The sequence below is a fragment of the Cupressus sempervirens genome, chromosome 10 (genome assembly GCF_028749045.1).
Source record: "Cupressus sempervirens isolate cs-2001-9-10 chromosome 10, ASM2874904v1, whole genome shotgun sequence".
Taxonomy (NCBI): Eukaryota; Viridiplantae; Streptophyta; class Pinopsida; order Cupressales; family Cupressaceae; genus Cupressus; species Cupressus sempervirens.
In genome coordinates, this window is record NC_143127.1 from 401,236,372 (window position 1) to 401,258,074 (window position 21,703).

Genomic DNA, 21,703 nt, shown 5'->3' on the forward strand with positions numbered 1-21,703 from the left:
TTCTATTTCACATTTTAATGTTTTTTTAATACTAATATATATATTTTTATTTCATACTTTTCTTCAAATTCATAACATCAAATATTTTCATCTATACCATTCAAAGGAATCAGTTCTCAACAATTTCAGTATCTTCAACAAATTTCACTAGCCATTACGATTTGATCAAATACACCTATAAATTAAACTTGATGCAGATGCAATCTTTATTTTAAGCTTGTTTGTTAATAAAGAAACTTCTAGATAAATAATCTGAGGTGGTGAGGCTCTCACAAACCTTGGAATAGATTAGTTCCAATTATGTAATAGGAAGTTGAAACATTATAGGGATGTCATTAGATTAGTTTCAAGCTTAACTTAGCCTATTTTATAGTATAAAATAAGCCTCAGTGCAGCTTGCAAGAATGATAAGTAGTGTATGGTAAACCATAATGTAAATAAAGCTATTGTTTTACATCTGACTGTTTTATTCGAGTTCTTCTTCTGTGAGTCTTTTGGTCTCTGCTATCATTTTTTTGGAGTGTATTTTCTAGAATGCATTAGTTGGTATTAGAGCCTGTCAATAGCTTCTAATGAGATTAGACAATTGGGTATTAATCTACGCTAGGCTGCAACTAAAGATGCCAAGTTAAGGAGATCATCTGATTCCAAGTTAGATCATTGTTGAAGTCACCACTTATTGTTTGGTATCAGAGCAAGTCTAATATAGCCACTGGGTGAGGAATACATTCGCAGCCATGTGAATAGCATACAGAAGGAAGTCTTTGCAGTTTGGAAAATATTTGATGAGGACCCAACGCAGAGATTAGTGCAAGAAAAAAAGAGAAATGTTAAGTTATCCGGCGTCACTGTGAAGGTGTATACATAAAAGATCAGTCCCGGTAAAATGCTCATAAGTTTCTTGTTTTCCAACAAAATTCAAAAATTCAAAATGTTTTGGAAAGCTGGGAGAGAGGAGCAACAAACCCATAAATTATTTTGAATAATTCATTTCAGCGAATGAACAGCTTTCATCACAAGGTGACGGATTTTACTACAATATATAGGAGTAAGTTTTATAAATTTAAATTTAATAATGTTTGCATATTTGAAATCTCTTTTCTAAGTGACCCATTTTATAAAAGAGGACATTTTGATCTTAGTAAGAATAATAAAAAAAAAAATTGTATGAGAAAAAGATTATTCTTCAGCCACTTGCCATTATTGTCTGAAAATAAAGAAGTTCCAATGAGTGTGAAAGAAGACCTTTGCCTAGAGATGGCATTCAGAGTTCACAGAAGAATAGGAGGTTGAGGAGGAGCAGCTGCAAATGTAGAAATCCTAGAAGAGATGAGATGCATCAAAGCACAACTGTAAGCTATGGAACTTGCACAAAGAGGAGGTATTGATATGGAAGATATCAGTGACGAAGAAGAAGCTCAGGAGGCAGAGGTAGAACCTGAGGAAGAAGGATTTGAGACAAGATTCATTAAAGCAATTACTAGAGCGACTTCCAAACCTAAGTTGGAAATGCCTATGTATGAAGGTAGCTTGGATGCTGAGAAATTGATCGATTGGATCAGTGCAATGGAGAAATACTTCGAGTATGAAAGTGTCGCTGATGAAAAGAAAGTAAAATTTGCAGTAACAAGACTAGAAGGTCACGCATCCCTCTGGTGGGATGGAGTACAAGATGAAAGAAGAAAAAAAGGGAAATTAAAGATCAAGAGTTGGGATCGGATGATAGCAAAGATAAAAGGTAAATTCTTACCTAAAGATTACCAAGTTAATCTTTTTAAGAAATTACAAAATCTTAAGAAAAAGGAAATGTCAGTTAAAGATTATACAAAGGAATTTTATAAGTTGACCATTAAAGCTGGTCATATTGAAGATGATACAAAAAAAGTGGCTCGATATCTCAATGGATTGAGATATAATATTCAAGATGAAATTAATCTTTTATGTCCAAGAATAGTGGAAGAAGCATACCAGTATGCTCTCAAAGCAGAGGAGAAGCTGTCTAGAAAACAAGTGCAAAGCTCGAGAGGGAAAAGTAGGAGCTATAGAGGAAGAGGATCATCAAGTGGTAGAAACCAATGTAAAGCTCATAGGGAAGAAGCTAGTAGTTCACATCACCAGGAACAATCTTCCCCAGGTAATGATTCCTTTATAATCAGAAGACCCTATTCAAGAGGTAGAGGTAGAGGATTTGTTGGAAAATGTTTTAAATATAATAAGTATGGACATAGATCTTATGAGTGTCCAGAGAACTCTGTGACAAGCCAAAAAAGTGCACACATTGCTCAAGCTGAGGAGGAGATTGCAGAATCACTTGTTCATATAGATGTACCTGAGGTTGGAGAATCACTGCTCATGAAACGAGTCCTACTTAAGTCGACCAAAGAAATTCAAGAGCCATTACAAAGGAAAGCATTATTCAAAACTACCTGCAAGGCCAAAGGTAAATGTTGTAAAGTTATAATTGATAGCAGGAGTACTGACAACCTTGTATCCACTGAAATGGTTGATAAGTTAGGCTTGAAAAGGACAACTCATCCAACTCCATATAAGGTGTCTTGGCTGCAAAAAGGACATCAAGCATTGGTAACAGAACAATGTCAAATAGAATTTCAAATAGGGAGTTATAAAGATAAAGTAGTATGTGATGTTATGCCTATGGATGCCTATCATGTTCTCTTAGGTAGACCTTGGCAATTCGACAGGAAGGCAATCCATGATGGAAGATGTAACACATATACTTTTGAAAAAGATGGACATAAACACACACTAATACCTCTTAAGGATGAAAATGTAGCTGAAGAGGTTAGTCCTAAGGTATTAATGGTAAGTGGGAAAGAATTTTTGCATCAAATCAAGAAGGAGGAGGTAAATTTTGCTCTAATTGGGAAACCAAAGGTAATTCTTACAAGTACAAAATTGGTTGATTTACCTTTGGAAATTCAAAATATGTTAGATGAATTTATTGATATTGTTGTGGATGATTTGCCTAATGAGTTACCACCAATAAGAAGTATCAACCATCATATTGATCTTATCCCTGGAGCTAACTTGCCAAACAAAGCAGCCTATAGAATGACTCCAAGAGAGAATGAAGAGATCAAAGCCCAAGTACGAGATTTTCTTGACAAAGGGTTGGTCAAAGAAAGTCTAAGTCCCTGTGCCATTCCTACAGTATTGAGTCCAAAAAAAGATGGAGGATGGAGAATGTGCACAGATTCTAGAGCCATAAACAAAATCACCATTAGGTATAGATTTCCTTTGCCTCGTATGGATGATTTAATGGATTGTCTAAGTGGTGCTAAGTATTTTTCTAAAATAGATTTAAAAAGTGGATATCATCAGATTAGAATAAGGGAAGGTGATGAATGGAAAATGACATTTAAAACTAATGATGGGCTTTATGAATGTGTAATGGGCACCCTTGGATGTCCCAAAAAACTAAACCAATTTGCTGAAAGGAATTTTGCCAAATAGTTTGCATGCAACCTCTTATTTCTCCGTTTAATGTTTTAAACCCCTTATAACTCCAGAAATCAAACGTTTATTTGTTTGTTGTGTTTTGTGCATGTAATTGGTATCATACAACATAAACAAGAAAGAAACTACAATAATATGCAAAGTGGAAATGAACTGCTACTAATAAAATGTTATTTTCAGAATTCATAAAACCAAATACATGGCAGATTTAACAACTCACTAATTACTTCAGCAGTATTGACATAATACTCCAGCCCATGCTTTCAAACTTGCTGCTACAATACTTTGTCCTTCAATTAGTCCACTACCTTCGTAATACCATTCCCTCAAAGCGGCATAAGCATCAGACAAGTAGTGAAGAAGATATGAGCAAAATACCAAATCTGCCTATAGCCGGAAATGCAACTAAAATGCCTGATAATGAAGCCAATAAAAAAGAATTCCAAAGGCCAAACCCCAAGGAAATGACATCTAGAATGTTACAAGAGAGGATAGACATCCTCAAATGCCAAGAACAGAGCTGCAACTCACACACCAATTTCTTCTCATATTCAACTTGCCTAATGAAGCCACAAATGCTTCCTTTTATTCTATTTCCAAGGGTCCGCTCAACTCATATGGGCAATGTGGGATAAAAGATATGTAATATATAAAACATATATTAAAATACCCCTTATGTCTCCCTTGGGTACACATCACCATAAAATAAATATTAAAGTAACACTTTAATATTTTACAATTAAATTAGACGTTACTTTAATAAAACTTCAGGCATTAAAATGTATTAGCAATAGGACTCCGAATAATGCGAGTGATAGCTCATCGGAAAGCTCTCATCGAGGAGTATCGAATCCAATCACCAAAATTGACCTGCACTGTGTCCTGCCGACTTACTAAAAATAGTATGCCTGAAACTAAGTAAATCAACTTCATTTTGGCCCAAACTGGAAATGACTAGGCCAAAACACTCTAGGATCTCATTAAACCCTTTGTTAGCCCTCAAGACCATGTAGAACAAGGCTAACGCACACACACTTGGTCAACTGCTAAAAGAACGTGAAGGCCAAAAGATGGGATCATTACAGAATGGTTAGTAATGCCATTTGGTTTAACAAATGCTCCAAGCACTTTTATGAGATTAATGAATGAAGTGCTTAAGCAATTCATAGGAAAATTTGTAATAGTCTATCTTGATGATATTTTAATCTATAGTCAATCAAAGGAAGAGCTTCTCGACACTTAAGATTGGTTTTAAGTAAGTTGAAGCAAGAAAAACTTTTAATCAATCTTAAGAAGTGCATATGTTTGAAGGATGAGTTAATTTATTTGGGTTTGTAATATCTAAAGATGGATTGAAAATGGATCCTGAAAAGGTTAAAGCCATAATAGATTGGCCTACTCCAAGAAATGTTTTTGAAGTCAAAAGTTTTCATGGACTAGCTAGTTTTTACAGGAAGTTTATTATAAGAAACTTCAGTGGTATTTGTGCTCCAATTGTTGAAACAATCAAGGGAAATAAACAATTTTTCCAATGGACTAAAGAAGCAGAAACAAGTTTTCAGTTACTGAAGAAAAAGATTACTAAACAACCTATTCTAGCCTTACTTGATTTTGATAAACTCTTCCAAGTTGAATGTGATGCTAGTGGAATGGCTGTAGGTGCTGTTTTAAGTCAAGAAGGTAAGCCAATTGCTTACTATAGTGAAAAACTAAATGATACAAGGAAGAAATATTCTTCATATGACAAAGAATTTTATGCTCTTGTTCAAGCTCTAAAAAAGTGGAGGCATTATTTAATGCCCAAAGAATTTGTGTTGTATACTGATAACCATGCTTTAAAGTTTATTAGTAACCAAACCAAAATAAATCAAAGGCATGTAAAATGGATTGAATTTCTTCAAAATTTCACCTTTGTTATCAAGCATAAAAGTGGTCAAACTAACAAAGTTGTAGATGCTTTGAACAGAAAAAGTTTGATCATGCAAAGCTCTGAAATAAGCATAATGGGTTTTAATGATCTAAAGGAGATGTACAAGGAAGACATAGACTTCAAAGAAGCATATGAAGCATGTGTGAATCCTCTTAGTAAGGATAGAAGTCCTTGGATGGATTTCATGATACATGAAGGTCTTCTATTCAAAGGAAGTCAGCTTTGCATCCCAAGAAGTTCCATGAGAGAGAACTTGGTCAAAGAAAAACATAGTGGTAGTTTAGCAGGACACTTCGGGCAAAACAAGACACTAGCTCAGTTGAGTGCACACTATTACTGGCTAGGTATGAGCAAAGATGTTAAGAAGTTTGTAGAAATATGTAAAGTGTGTAAACATGCCAAAGGAGGTGGTCAAAATGCAGGTTTATATCAGCCATTGCCAATTCCCAATAGGCCATGGGATTTAGTAAGTATGGACTTTGTACTTGGTTTACCAAGAACTCAAAAGGGGCATGATTCAATCTTTGTAGTAGTTGATCACTTTTCCAAAATGGCTCATTTTATTCTATATAGAAAGACAAGTGATGCTACAAATATTGCCAATTTGTTCTTCAAGGAGATAGTTCGGTTACATGGACCGCCTAAAAGCATTGTCTTTGATTGGGACACTAAATTTGTAGGACACTTCTGGAGGACTCTATGGAAAAAGTTGGGTACAAATTTAAGCTTTAGCTCAGCTTATCATCCTCAAAAAAATGGTCAAACAGAAGTAGTCAAAAGAAGCCTTGGGAACATCTTGAGAAGTTTGATCAATATGCATCCCAAACAGTGGGACTTGGTACTTGCACAAGCAGAGTTTGCATACAATGACTCACCTAACAGAAGCACGAGTATGAGTCCATTTCAGATTTTGTATGGTATGCATCCTAGAGGAGTATATGAGTTAAGGAATTTGGGTAAATTGGAAACAAGAAGTGCCGATGGTGAAGACTTTGCAAGAGCAATGCAAGATTTGCATGAATAGGTAAAAAGGAAACTTGAAGAAAGTGCCATCAAGTACAAAATGAGAGCTGATCAGAAAAGAAAGGAAGTCAACTTTAATATTGGTGACCTTGTTCTAGCTCATCTTAGAAAAGAGAGATTTCCAAAGGGTGAGTATAATAAGCTAAAGGCTAAGAAAATTGGCTCTTGCAAGATCTTAAGAAAGTTTTCTAGTAATGCATATGAAATAGAACTTCCACCAGGAATTGCAATTTCTCCTATATATAATGTTGCTGATTTATACCCTTTCAAAGGTGAACAACAAACAATTAAAGCACTTGGAAAAGATAAAGAACAAATTGTTGAGTGGAAACAACAATTACCCAAAGAAACACCCAAGCAACCCGAGGAAATTGTGGACAAGAAAGTGGTCAAGAAAGCTAGAGGCAAAGAATATTTCCAATACCTAGTCAAATGGAAGGGCCATCCACTTGAGGATGCCACATGGATGATAGCTTCAGAACTATCCAAGCATGGTACAAATATTGAAGACGTCATGGACAGGAGTTCATGAACAAATCTTTTGTTTCTTGGGAGTTTGATGCAGGCGCAATCTTTATTTTAAGCTTGTTTGTTAATAAAGAAACTTCTAGATAAATAATTTGAGGTTGTGAGGCTCTCACAAACCTTGGAATAGATTAGTTCCAATTATGTAATAGGAAGTTGAGACATTATAGGGATGTCATTAGATTAGTTTCAAGCTTAACTTAGCCTATTTTATAGTATAAAATAAGCCTCAGTGCAGCTTGCAAGAATGATAAGTAGTGTATGGTAAACCATAATGTAAATAAAGCTTTTGTTTTACATTCGACTATTTTATTCGAGTTCTTCTTCTGCGAGTCTTTTGGTCTCTGCTATCATTTTTTTGGAGTGTATTTTCTAGAGTGCATTAAAACTTCACCTTTCATTTTAGATGCACTTTTGTTATTTTTTACATTTAAGTTAGTGAATATCATGTTTTTATTATAAAGTTTTTATGCAAAGATTTAAGCCCTACTAAAAATTATTCATGAATATTTGTTGCACATTTATGTCACAAATTTATTTAAACTATTTTTTTATATATTATATAGAATGTATTGCTTCAGAATTTTATTTTTATGTAAGTCAATATTTTAAATATTAAAATTTAAATATTAAATATAATTGAATAGAAATTTAATTCATTTATTGTTGTTAAATCATTATTTTTCTTGCTTTCATTATATATCTTAGTTAATGGAGAATCCTATCAACATAATACAAAATGCTAAAATCCAAGATCTGGAAAATGATGAAGATGTTGAAATTATAGAAATAACAAACACCACTTTTGAGGATTCTGCAAAGACTTATAAATCAATTTCCAGTCCTTTAGTATCAAGTGTCAATTCAAACAATTTCAATCAAACAGAGGTCCAAAAATTGGGAACAAAAATTATGAATTTGCGCAAACAACTAATTGAAAGACTTAATCTCATTGCCTCAAATGCACATGCAATTGAAGGGGATGATGTGACTTACATTCAAGAAATAAAAGAATCATTCTATGGACTAGTTGACATATTTGTTGCTTTTGGAGGGTTCTATAAAGAGTTATTTTATGATGAGCATTATGAACAAGGGGACTCCGAGTTAATCAGGGATGGGTTTATGAGATATTTAAATGAAGTCTAATGTGAAGAAAAGTCATAGTGCTCCATGCACTAAATGTTTTTGTAGTGTCCAACACACATTTTTTTTATCTACTAAATTATGTTTTTATGAAAATAAAAAATATATTTTTGCATGTATTGTGTTATTAATCTCATATCTTAGAAAAAATACAATGTAATTTTAATGTATTCCCAAAAGTAATAAGTTATTAAAAAGGTAAGAGCATATATAATAATTCTTACATGATAAAGAACACAATAAATCAATTATTAACAACATAGAATTTTACTAAATATAAAAATATACCTAAATATTCCTCTATTTCTAAAATTTATAAAATATATGTTAAACTTTAATAAATACATAAATGTGGAATTTTAGGACATTTAGATGATATCAAAATGTAGGTTGAAATACAAAATTTTAGTAAATATGAAAAATTCAACAAAATTACTTACTCTACAATATTTATAATATAAGCATTTTTTAATGTACATGTATCCAAAGATTCCTTTCTATTTTGAATGTTTACATTTACATAATATTATTCTTATCACAATACTATAAATGACTATTTTTTATTTATTTGATTTCTCTATGTATTTTCTAGATTAGTTATGGTTCGACCAAAAAAACTCTTCTTTGAGACAGAGGAGCATAGAAAACATTATAAAAGAAAATATCAATAGGAATATCGTAAACGTCGTATGCAACAAAAGGCAGATGCTCAAAGTAATCAATTTGAAAGTTAGGGGAAAGGCATTCAACTAGAACAACATGGTAAACATAGACAAGATGTTACTATTGAACAATTACAAAGTGAAAGAATACAAGAGGATAACATAGACAACCTACACATCAACACAAATAGATGTACACGTCTATGCACATCTGAGGAGGCACATGCACAACAAGAGATAAGAGGGAGGAAAAATGTTGTGATACATCCTATACACAATGAAGGTCTAAATAGTGTAGGAAACATATAGAACAATGCCCACCTATAGGAAACACAAGAAATTACACATCGAGAGAATATTTCCATGAATGTACATAATAATGATTATGAAAGGAATACACATCAAGGCATATTTGAGGAGGCACATGAACAACAATTGATAAGAGAAAAAAATAATGTTGGGATACATCCTATACACACTGAATGTCAATACAGTGTAGGAGAAGTACATAATAATCTCCAGCTGTAGGCAACACAAGAAAATAGACATCAAGAAAATATTTAAATAAATGTACATAATCAGGATTGTGCAAGGAATCTTGAATAGGAAGCTTTTACTTCAGTTGAATGTGTTGCAGAGGCACTAGAAAATAGAAATCAAAATGAAGTATGATCAACTCCTGAATCATTTGAACATAGTTTTCCTGATACAAATGGATTGCTAGAAACTAATTTCATGAAACTACAATTGGCATTTTGAAATAAATTGGATAGGTTGGCATCTCCAGCCATGTGCTACATTTTTCAAGAAGGTTATATAGGAATTACTATCTCTCGTACTCCTCAAGGTCTTGTTTGTACTTGATGCAAACAAGAAAAGGGCATCCATAGATTCTCAATTGAAAATAATGGATCCAAAGGCACAACGAATAGGTTTAGCAAATTTAACTCAAGTGGAAGAAATGCTCATTGTGTGTGTCAGCCCAATATTACAAGTGACACATGTAATAGGTGGCCAATTAAAATACATAGGGCACACAATAAGTTTTCCACAGAATATTGAGAGTGTGGCAAAGAAATTGCCTCATTTAGTTAAAGATCTTCCATTGATTGTAGTGCGTAGAAAGGATAAGTGGGGAACACACTATAATTTCATAGTAAATAGAGAAAATGTGTATGCTGCTTTATGATATAGGATTATGCATGATAAGTTCTACACTGATGTGATTATTGATAAAAATGCTTTGGATAATATATCACCAAATGTAGATCATAACATTTTTAGTGAGTTAAAAACAATGCATATAGAGTTTGATTCTGATAGAAATGATGTTGTTTTTTAGGGGCCCTTTAGTTGAGATAGATGAGATAAATATAATAGAGCACACAACATTAATGACATTCAAACCACCAAATGTGCAAAGAGAATTGGAGTTAATTCGTGTATTGGTCAAAAATCCTAACATAGACCTAACAACAATAATGGATTGGCCAAACATTGGTGCATCTCCCATAAATGAATATACCATGCTAGGTTTACTTGATATGACATTTCCCTCATTATTCCCTAATGGTAAATGTGATTGGTTAGAACCACGATTGAAGAGAGTATATCTACATGAATATGTCAAACACTTGATATGATATAGAGATAATATATTTGGAAAACATCCAAGATTTTGTTACCATATGCTGAATATGATTATGAGACATCGAGCACATAGCTCTACAAGTGTTTGCATGAAAAGAAGTTTACAAGAAATGCCAATAACAATACAAGAGTTGCGTGAACATATGGAGAAAACACCACAATCTCATTTAGTAGATAGATTGATGAGATTTGGGACCAATTTAAGGGGAACCCAGTCATATTGGACAAAGTGTCAACCAGAATTGACAAACATGCTTCACCAACTTGGATCACCAACAATATTTTTTACATTAAGTGTAGCAAACTTGTATTGGCTAGACTTGCATGCAATGATGCCTGGAACACCACCAAGTGATCCAAGAGAAGCACAAATATGGAGGAAACAAAATATCATTGACTACCCACACATTGTTTCACAATACATGCATCTATGAAATACCATTTTTAGAAAAGAAATAGTCAAAAATGGAATGAATGTTGAAGGCTATTGGTTCAGATATGAATGGCAACATAGGGGATCTGCACATGTCCATGGTTTTATTTAGTTAAAAGGAGAACAAAAAATGGAAAATATTGATTGGAATAATCAAGATCAATTGTAATATGTTGCATTGTATCTCCATGATTTGGTTCACGCATGCAATCCTAGGCGAGATACACATCTTCAAAATATATAGGTATGTGTTGGCATAAAGTTATTTGCCATTAGTAACAACACTCATCTCATAGTTCAAACCAAGTAATACAGTTCAAACCGAGCACTGGCAATACAGTTCAAACCAAGCAGTGGCAACATAGTTCAAACCGAGCACTGGCAACACAGTTCAAACCGAGCACTGGCAACATAGTTCAAACTGAGCATCAAAGACACAGTGTCAATAGAGCAAAGTTGCACTTAGTGTCAATCGAGTAAATTTGTACTTAGTGTTGACCGAGTGAGGAAGCACTCAGTGTTGACTGAGTGAGGAAGCACTCAGTGTTGACCGAGTGAGGAAACACTCAGTGATAACCGAGCTCAGGAGGTTATCAAAAAAGTTAGTTTCTACCGAGTGACACTGTATCTACCGAGTCACCAATGGTTACCGAGTTCTAGGAAACGTTGTATGACTAGTATGAACCGTGCCCCTACCTCTACCGAGTGCATGATGATGCTAAGTAATGTAGTGGATGTCGTGTATCAGACGGTCATCAAGTCTGTCTGAAGAACTCGAGTTTATTTTACCATTTGTCCGACTCAGTTATATTTTGTTTAGTTGTGTTTGGCCGACCTTGCATGAATAATTATTGGAATAGTGTATATATATATATATATATATATGTATTATAGACATTGAAGTGACATAGATAGTTAAGAAGACATACAAGATATCTGGATGATAGTACAAATTCATCAGCAGAAAAGTATACTCAGCAAGGTCTATCAGGAGCAGAAATGATTACATCAATCACAGAAGGTGATCTACAATAAAGAACTCAGTCAAATTATAAGTTGATCTGTTGGTTCATCCTAATAGGTGACTCATTTTTGTAAATCCTTTAATAGGGTAGACTTAACCATCTTTATACAAATCTCCTAATAGAGTGCATACTTATAAAGTATGTTTATAAATCCTCTAACAAGGTGGATCTAGCAATCCTCTGTGCTCCTAACAGGGCAGATCACCAGAAGTGATCATTGTAAGCCTTAATCGGCCAACTTCATACTGCATAACGAAGATTTGTGGGTATCATCCCCACCCTAGTTTTACTTTCTATTTTTGGAAGGTTTCTGGGTCACCAAATCTTTGTGCATATATGGTTTTAATATTTAACAGTTTTTATGCAGTAGGATAGATGAGTAAATATTGTATATGGTTGACTTAAAAGTTTTATTGTTACTGATTTACCCCTCCCCTCTCAGTAACCTATTATATCTTGAATATTTCCAACATTTGGTATCAGAGCTTTTTGGTTCTCAGGACAAAGTTTGACAGCTTGAGAAAAGATCTAAGTTATGGAGATATTCAGATTGGAGAAAGTGATTGAAAATGAAAAGCTAGATCTAGAAGTGGCCATGGTTCAACTCAAAGAATCAAAGGAGAATCTTTCTCAATCCCTAAAAAGAAGAAAGGAACTTGCAAGACAAATGAATGACCATCACTATGTTGAAGAAAAGATTGAAGATTTGTTACCATCAAGTAGTTCAGAAGAAGCTGACAAGGCAATCAAAGAACTTCTAGAAAAGAATGGATCTCTGCAAGAAGAGGTAAAAAAGCTCAAAAGAGAACAAGAAGTCCAATTCATCAGGTTATGTGAAGTTTTGGAACAGAGAAACAAAGCAAATGAAGACTTAGAGGTAAGGAATAATCTATCCCTTCATCATGAAGATCTTATAGGACAACTATCTAATGCAAATGAAGAAATCATGATTCTAAGATCTGAGAATGAAAGTTTGAGAAATGATTTAATCACTGAGAGACAAATCAATGTAAGTTTTCATAGTGATCTAAGAACTGAGAGACAAATCAATGAAGGCTTGGAAAATGACCTAATCTCTGAAAGGGAAGTCAATGAAAGAATGATGAAATCCCAAGCAGATATGAATCAATTGAATTTGCAAAATGAGAAAAATCTTCATAGACAAAAAGGTAAAGCTTGTCTTGGATACAATAAAGAAGGTGAATCTTCAAAAAAAAGTACCCAAAAGAATCAGAAACCACTTGTAATCAGTGTGGAAAATTAGGTCATACATCAAACAAATGCTGGAGCAATGGGAAAGCAAAATTCAATGGTAAATGTTTCAATTGCAATCAGCATGGTCACAAAGCAAATGAGTGCAAAGAAAAACCAAAATTTGAAGGCAACTGTCACAAATGCAATAAACATGGTCACAAGGCATTCCAATGCAGATCCAAATCATTCAATCTAGCTGAACAACTTGTGAAAGCCATATTTGGATGGGACTACAACACTTGGTGTAGATGTCACTATTGTGGAGAATATGGACATACTGGCATAAATTGTGCAAGACATCACCTAAGGAAGAAGGACACTACTATAAGGTGCTAAATATGCACAGAACTTGGTCATATAGCTAGAAATTGTATGAATATAGAAAGAATTGAAGATGAAAAGAAAATCAAAGCAGACAACATCCGAAAGCAAATGAAGCAAAAATGGATTCCTAAATCTACTGAACAAGATAAGTAAAGCAATGGCAATGTCAAGAAATGAGTGACTCCATCATTTCCAATTAATATTCATAAAAGAAAGTATGGAGCTGCATCCTTCAAGAATCATCCTAAGCAGTTCAAAAGGAAGAAGAATGATTAGATTAGTATGCAAATACACTTTGATCCCAAATTAGTTCAAGACTCAACCGAGTTTGGTCGGGTGCAACAAAGTTTCACTCACCAAGTTGTATCTACCGAGCGAGGTCAGTTCATGACCTTACCAAGTTAGGTTGGTACATCAATACTTTGTTTTGATCGTCGAGTTGATAGTATCTACCAAGCAAGTGGATAACAACCTGTCATTTCATCTACCATCGTCCCAAGCATTTATGATGAATGTTTCGTCAAAAAGGGAAAAATTTGATCTCATTCTTCACTACAAACTTTGAGTAAGTTATCTTCTACGATTCTAGAGCAAGCTTAAAGCAATTTCGAGTATTTTTTTTTTTTTAAAAGAGAGCGAAGAATCTATTCAGAATTTCTCTTCACCTACCGAGCAGCAATGGCATCCAGAAGTAGCAACTCCAAGACAAAAAGAGGCTCAAAAATGTTGCTTAAAGGTGTGGAATGGAAGGTGCCGAACTTCAAATTGGCACGAGCTATTACATAATCACTCGACCCTAATGGTGCTCAGTCTCAAATTCCTTCAAAGGTACTCCTTGTAAATGATATTCGCTCTCATTTCAAATGTTCCATTCAAGAGCTTGGAAACCTAGAAATTGATAATGCCCTAGGTGAAATGAACATAGATGGAAACTTGAAACCCAAGCATAAGCATCTTGAAACAAAAGGGTTAACCCACATTTCACATTTGCCAAGAAATTTTCAAATTAAATGGGTTAGGTATGTACTTAGCCGGGTTCACAACGTGCAATTGTGGTTAGAGAAACCAATGCTTATCACAAAGAAAATGATTAACAAAATTACTAGCCTTCCCATACTGAGCAAAGCCAAGACTACCAAAACCCTAGGTCGGGAAGAATTGCAAAGGCTAACCCAGGCTGAATGGGATGGTAGAGGACTTAAGCTCAGTACAGTAACTGACGCTGAATTAAGATTTGGTATTCACGTCATTGCTCATAAAATTTACAGCTCCAGCCGATCAAACAGTGTACCTTGCGAAGCAGTAGATTTAGCATATAAGATAGTAAAGAAGAATGTTGAGTTTGATCTGTCTAAATTGCTTTTGTCTCAATTTAATAAAAATATGGAAAGCATAAGGACTTCAAAGAACAGTTCCTGCAAATTCGGTTCACTTTTGATCTGTCTATTTTTCTATGTTCAAAAGTCTTTTCCATCAAAAGGATCAGTAGTATGGAAAAGGGATATTCCCATTCTCTATCAAATAAATGAGTTTATTGCAGAGTTAGGTGAAAATTTTGACAGTGTTTTGGATAATTACTTTGAAGATTTTAAGGAAAGAATGAACAATAGGTTCCGGATTCCACCAAAACTGGTTGATGAATATAAAGAAGATGTATGCTTTATGGTAGATTGTGACAAGGTATACATACAGGCAGTCAGGCCCCGAGTTGCATGGGTGAAACCTCTTCCTTATGAGGTTAATATTGATGAAACCAAAGACATCATAGAAGCACTAGTGAATGAACCAATAGACCCAAAGAAATTAGTCTTTGGAACTTATGATGAAGCTAAAGCCAGAATTGAGCTTTCAATCAAAATCCCTCAGGTCATTAGCAAAGGAAAGAAGAAGATTGCAAAGTTAAAAACAAAACTTGGTCCTCTGATGATTACTGAAGGGAAAGGAGAAGATGATGAAGAAGAAGAGGAAACTAAGTAAGAAAAAGAAGAGGAGCCTCAACGGAAGAAAGGTAAGGTGATTATCACCAAACCTAAAATGCAAGCCACTGCAGTCTTCTCCAGAAGAACAAGATAGGGGAAGAAGGAACCTGTATTTGTCAAGCCTCCACTCACATTTGAGGCAAGGTTGAAGCAATTAGAAGAAGGTACTAGCTTCACAAACTTCAAAGCATTGAAGTTTGAGACAAGAACAGAATAGGAGAAAATGCAGATTGAAGAATTGGTTTTGAATAAAATGGGAAGATGGAAATACTCTCCTAAAGAGATTGCCTTTCAGATCCCTAAAGAACTACTAGAGAGGTTGCAACCAAGATGAGAAATTGCAACCAAAACTGTCAAAGATATCTTTGAACAAACCCTGAAAAATCTCCTGCCACTGATGTAGAAGTAAAGAAATCACTGAAAGATCATGAAGGTAATATGATGATTAGATTTCACACTTGTTTGATACTTATCAAAGACATTAAGCATGTTGTCAATGATGCAACAAACACATGGAAACATATCTATCATCTACATAAACCCAGTGAGGATATTGTTGAAATCAAGGATAATGACAGCAGTGGTGATGATATTGAATATGTTCCATGGGATCTGCACTCAATGATGATAAATGTTGAGGAAGAATTTAAGGAAGATGAAATGGAGGAAAAAGACAAGGAAGATGAAATAGAGGAAGAAGAAGCTAATCAAGCTAAGGAGGAAGATGATCTTATAAAAATTGCAGCCAAAGTTATTGCATCCCTTCCTCACTCTCCACCTAAAGCAGCTACATCAACTATGGAGATAGCCTCTACTAGTGAGATTGTCTGCACAACAGCTTCATCAATTGCTCAATCTTCACTTGTCTCCTCTCAACTCCGAGCACCATCTATGCAAGTGTCTACCACTTCATTAACCGAGCTACAGCCATCTTCATTGACTGAGGCATCATCAGCTACAACAGTAAGTTCATCAAGCATATCAACTTCTACTGCAGAGTGTTCAGTAAGTATATCCACTAGTACTTCAATTTTGACAGCCTCATCCGCTCCAATTTTTGCATCTGTTAGTTCTCCCATACCAGCCTGTACATCAATCTTTGAAAGAACATCAATTTTTGATATTGTTAGTACTTCTCTCAGTTTTTCTCTAGCTAGTCCTATTCTAGTTTTGTCAACCAGTCCAGCCTCATCAACTATTGTTTCAGTCTCAAAGGGAAAAGGTGAAGACACTGCAGGAAGAGCAAAAAGATACATGATTTCCAGCAAGGTAGTGGATGAGGAAATAGACTTGGATAAGGACATTATCATTCCTAAGATAGATCTGGATAATGCATCAATTGATGAAATGAGAATGGTCAGTCAGCTATTAGATCAGAAGGCAAGGCAAAAACAACTAAGGCATGAGAGAGACCAAGAATATAGTATCATTGAAAGTGCTAAGAATATTTTAACAGAGGCTATAGGTGTTGAAGTAGATTCTATTCAACACATTTTGAATCTATTAGAAGAGGCTATATATAAATTCAATGAGGATACCTTTGGTCAAGAAAAATTGATTGAAAAAGCAGAGAAGAAATTTGACATTAAGGTGCTTGAGCACGTTGCATTAAAACAGGTAGAATTGTCTACAATTTTGAGTAATTTTGAACATTCTTTTAATAATGTAACTTCACTTTTTGGCAAACTTTGTGATGTTACCGAGTATACTAAGGAAATCAAAGAAAAGTTGAATAAAACTGACGAGGATATGAAGGTCAGTGCACAAATGTTGCAGCTTGACCACAGTTCAAGTTCATCCCATCATCTCAGAATAAGATTTTTGTCAGAGAAACAGGCAGAATTGTTGAGAGAGGAAGCAAGGATCAGGTGTACTCTGATTGACATCCAAAATATGATCCTTCCTAACATGGACACAATGCAAAAGCACATTGCCCATTCCAAAACATTGATTCATGACAAAAACTTCTTAATTGCAGATCATATGATCGAACTTTCTGCAGAAGTTCAAATAGCACTCTCCACCAGCAAACTTTTGCAAGAAAATTGGGATAAGACATTGGCTCCTGTTCTCAAGGTACATTCTGAGTTTATCTCCCATTTTGGACTCTCTATGGAAATATATATAGTTTAATTTGGCATTATTGTCAAAAAGGGGGAGATAGCACACTCTTGGAGATAAAATTGTACAAATATATGTAATGACTTGTAAATACTATGCATATTGTATGGGGGAGATACATGTAAGAAAGATATGTGTAATAAGACTTGCAAAGATCAATTTTGAAAATTCAGAACTCTATGTCTTTTTTTTTGCACATAATTGTTTTTGTCACTAATGCCAAAGGGGGAGATTGTTGGCATAAAGTTATTTTCCATTAGTAACAACACTCATTTCATAGTTCAAACCGAGTAATACAGTTCAAACTGAGCATTGGCAATACAGTTCAAATCGAGCACTGGCAACACAGTTCAAACCGAGCACTGGCAACACAGTTCAAATTGAGCACTGGCAACACAGTTCAAACCGAGCACTAGCAACATAGTTCAAATCGAGCATCAAAGACACAGTGTCAACCGAGAAAAGTTGCACTTAGTGTCAACCGAGTAAAGTTGCACTTAGTGTTGACCGAGTGAGGAAGCACTCAGTGTTGACTGAGTGAGGAAGCACTCAGTGATAATCGAGCTCAGGAGGTTATAGAAGAAGTTAGTTTCTACCAAGTGAAACTATATCTACCGAGTCACCAATGGTTACCGAGTTCCAGGCAGTGTTGTATGACTAGTATGAACCGTGGCCCTACCTCTACCGAGTGCATGACGATGCCAAGTAATGTAGTGGATGTTGTGTATCAGAAGGTCATCAAGTCTGTCTGAAGAACCCGAGTTTATTTTACCATTTGGCTAACTCAGTTATATTTTGTTTACTTGTGTTTGGTCAAGCTTGTATGAATAATTATTGGAATAGTATATATATATGTAATGTATTATAGACATTGAAGTGACATAGATAGTTAAGAAGACATACAAGATATCTGGATGATAGTACAAATTCATTAGCAGAAAAGTATACTGAGCAAGGTCTAACAGGAGTAGAAATGATTTCATCAATCACAAAAGGTGATTTACAATAAAGAACTCAGTCAAATTATAAGTTGATCTGTTGGTTCATCCTAACAGGTGAATCATTTTTGTAAATCCTTTAACAAGGTAGACTTAACCGTCTTTATACAAATCTCCTAATAGAGTGAATACTTATAAAGTATGTTTATAAATCCTCTAATAAGGTGGATCTAGCAATCCTCTGTGCTCCTAACAGGGCAGATCACCAGAAGTGATCATTGTAAGCCTTAATCGACCAACTTCATACTGCTGTAACGAAGCTTTGTGGGTATCATCCCCACCCCAGTTTTACTTTCTATTTTTGGAAGGTTTCTGGGTCACCAAATCTCTGTGCATATATAGTTTTAATATTTAACAATTTTTATGCAGCAGGATAGATGAGTAAATATTGTATATGGTTGACTTAAAAGTTTTATTGTTACTGATTCACCCCTCCCCTCTTAGTAACCTATTATATCTTGAATATTTCCAATAGTATGATAGTAAAATTTTGAAAATTCAACCTTATCTTTACTTTATTCACTTTAAAATAAATACAATTATGATGTTCAACTTAATCTAAATTTGTATTTCAGGTATATCAGAATTTTAGTCTACACCCATGTTTAAAAAACACTAGACAATTGGTTGAGAGTGATTTCAACAATGACTATGATGAGATTTTAAATACTATACAAAGGCACACAATGTGTAAAGAAGGTGCATGCCTATGGCAAAAGAGAAGAAAATTGGTTTGCAGGTACATGTGTTTCCTAATTGATTTAATTTATTTCAATTGTTAATACTATTCTTTGTTTCTATATCATTATATTTATCAAAATGCTATATTAATGAAATATAGGTATAATGCACCATGGCCGTTGAATTTAGAAGGATCTAGACTAAAGAAAGATTTAGAAATTGGTGAAAAAATATTTGAGCCATTTAGAAATGATGATAGAGTTAACTCATATAAATGTTACATACTACAACTTTGGAGAGCAGATATTGATTGGCAACCTATTTGTCTAAACATGTGGTGATTAAGTATATTGCAAAGTATGTAGCCAAAGCTGAAAGAAGTTTAGAGACATACTATCAGATGTTACTTTGACAAGAAAATGTAGAAAATCCTGATGATTTAGCATCAAAAGCTTATAAGAGACTACTCATTGAAACATTGATAGAAAGGGATATTTGGGCACAAGAAATAGGTCATATGCTAGTAGAGCTTCCTTTGGTGTAGAGTAGTCAAGTATTTGTCAACTTGAATGTTTCAAAGGAAGTATTCAAACATGTAGACCTAAATGTTGATGAAGAAAATGAGAAATGCATCATATCTTTCATCGATACTTATAGAAATAGGCCACACTTTATGGAAGCTTTGTGCCTTATTGATGTTGCAAAATCATGGATATACAACAAGAAAAGGAGAGCTAACGATAAATGGAGTCCAAGGAAAAAATTAGCTATTGTAAGAGTCTTTCCTAGATTTTACTCAATTCCTACACATCACTCAGAAAGATGGATTGATTTTTGCTATTCAAAATTATTGCTTTATAAGCCTTTTCATGACATTCACATAGATATTGGAAATAATGATGATTCTATAGTTTCAACATGGGATAACTTCAGATATAATTGATGGCTCCTTGAAAGAAGACAAGATTCATGTAATAATGAAAATTAGTCTGATTTAGAATATAAAGAAAATGATAATGCCCAAGGCACTACTATAGAGAATGAATGGGAGATTTTATCTAGACTTCATCGTGCTCAAATTATGCAAGTTTCAGAGATTGATATGTTGGGGAGAAGAGATATTGATCGACAAACAAATTGGTCTCAAGAATTTCAAAGTGAACAATACACAAATGAAGCTATAAATTTCATTAGCTTGATGAGAAATAAAGGTTGTCTTATACTAGATAAGATGCCACAATGTGTGGACTATGAAAAGCTCAGTGAACAACAAAGTAAAGTAGTTAACATTATAATGTCACACTATTATACATGTCAAGATGCATCACCCTTATGCATGATAATTCAAGGGATAGCAGGAATAGGGAAGTCATATTTGATTGGTGCAATAAATCAAGCATTACAAAAAGCATCCTTTCCACAATGCTCTCCTCTTCTTCTACTTGCACCGACAGGTGTTGCAGCATTCAAAATTGGTGCATCAACGATCCGTTCCAAGTTGAAAATACCTATTAAAGAATTCATTGAGCTACAAGGAACAATACTTGCACGTTTCCAAGAGGAATTATCTAATGTAAAATACATATTGATAGATGAAATGAGATTCCTTGGAGAGAGGTTAATCCAAAACATAGACTCTCATCTTTGACAAGCATTTCCATAAAATAGCCATAAAACTTTTGGAGGTATGTTTAGTATTTCATTTTCTTAGAGTAAGAGATTCACGTACTAATTTACTTTTTTTCATTACTATTAGAAAACTAAAGCCAAAACAATATTATTTCATGTAACATGTTTTCAATATTTTTCTAGGGATATCTATCATATTGGTTGGAAATTTGGCACAATTGCCTCCAGTTGGTGATAGACCAGTATATGAAAGTAGAGGGCATGCAAAGCTACTATGGCAATAATTCCATATTGTAGTTACTTTAAATCACATATTTAGACAAGATGGACAAAGCAATGAGCAAGAAAGATTTTATGTTCTTCTATCAAATATAAGGGATGCAAACCCCACAATAGAGGATTGGATGATACTTATGTCAAGATGTAATTCAAACATGAGTATTATAGAAAATGAGGATTTTCAAAGCGGTGGTCATTTATTTTCAAAAAATGAAAATGTGTACAATCATAATAAGAAAATGCTACTATCATTAACAAACCCTATTGCACGAAGCATTGCTCTTAAAACAACACAGAGTTCTATGGATGGAGATGGAAGTGATGAGTTGGACATGGAACTACTACTTAGCAAAGATGCAAGGGTGATGCTAACTTCAAACCTATGAATTGAAGCTGGTCTTGTCAATGGAGCATTAGGATATGTTTGAAGTATTGTATATAGACATTGAAGTGCACCACCTCTACTGCCATCCTATGTACTTGTGGATTTTGATAGTTACTTTGGAATTCCTTTCGATGATCATCATCCTTAGAGAGTTCCAATTCCTACAATTGATAGGGGTAACA